Source organism: Morone saxatilis, unplaced genomic scaffold (genome assembly GCF_004916995.1).
Source record: "Morone saxatilis isolate NCDOM2014 unplaced genomic scaffold, NCSU_SB_2.0 Contig16, whole genome shotgun sequence".
NCBI lineage: Eukaryota > Metazoa > Chordata > Actinopteri > Moronidae > Morone > Morone saxatilis.
The window spans coordinates 18575230-18575638 of NW_023339718.1; the positions used below are offsets into that span (position 1 = coordinate 18575230).

A 409-nucleotide genomic window follows, 5' to 3' on the forward strand; every position below is an offset into this window, starting at 1 on the left:
GGGGTCCTGACCCCCAGGTAGGGAGCCACTGGCTTGGAACCATTAATGTATTGGAGAAGTTAATGTTTCATCCTTGATCTGTGTCAGCCATGGTGGCAACTGATGATTGATGGCTCGGTGTGTCAGGACTGCAAGAGAGAAGCCACTATAATAACAGTGGCATACCAACAGCCACTTTTTGGTCTCGCCATCACTCAGCCGAGACAAACCACAGGGCCAGACTCTTGATTTTGAACTCTTACTGTGAGAAGGAGCAGATAGCTGGCCTGAGTGGGGAGCCTCCCTCTGAGTCACTCTGCCCTACATGGGAAAAACATTAAGAGGCTGAAGAGCTGATGCAAACCTGAAGTAAGAACTAGATTGAATGGGGAAGTACAGTCAGGAGCCTCCCTCTTTCTCTCTCTCTCTC

The 409-nt window shown here is 49.6% G+C and overlaps 1 protein-coding gene across 1 annotated transcript in view; it reads left to right on the top strand.

The window, feature by feature from the left end:
• Positions 1-409, top strand: part of LOC118325739 (phospholipid-transporting ATPase ID-like) — a 204037-nt gene that overhangs the window by 177983 nt on the left and 25645 nt on the right. The gene's annotated exons all lie outside the window — the stretch shown is intronic.